The following is a 273-nucleotide window of genomic DNA, read 5'->3' as shown; positions in this document are numbered from 1 at the left end:
CCTTACTGACCAGCCACCAAAAAAACCCAAAAAACAATGAAGTTTACATCTACTGACTCTTCCTTTTGCAAAAGATTTCTCTGTAGCATGCGATGCTGTTTGATAGCATTTTAGCCACAGTAGAACTTCTTTCAAAATTGGAGTCAATCCTCTCAAACCCTGCCACTGCTTTATGAACTAAGTTTATGTAATATTCTAAATCCTTTGTTGTCATTTCGCAGCGTCTTCACCAGGAGTAGATTCTATTTCAAGAAATTACTTTCTGGGCCGGCC

This window comes from Galeopterus variegatus, unplaced genomic scaffold (assembly GCF_000696425.1).
Source record: "Galeopterus variegatus unplaced genomic scaffold, G_variegatus-3.0.2 Scaffold3730, whole genome shotgun sequence".
In the NCBI taxonomy this organism is placed as follows: domain Eukaryota; kingdom Metazoa; phylum Chordata; class Mammalia; order Dermoptera; family Cynocephalidae; genus Galeopterus; species Galeopterus variegatus.
Note: the sequence above shows the minus strand (reverse complement) of the source record.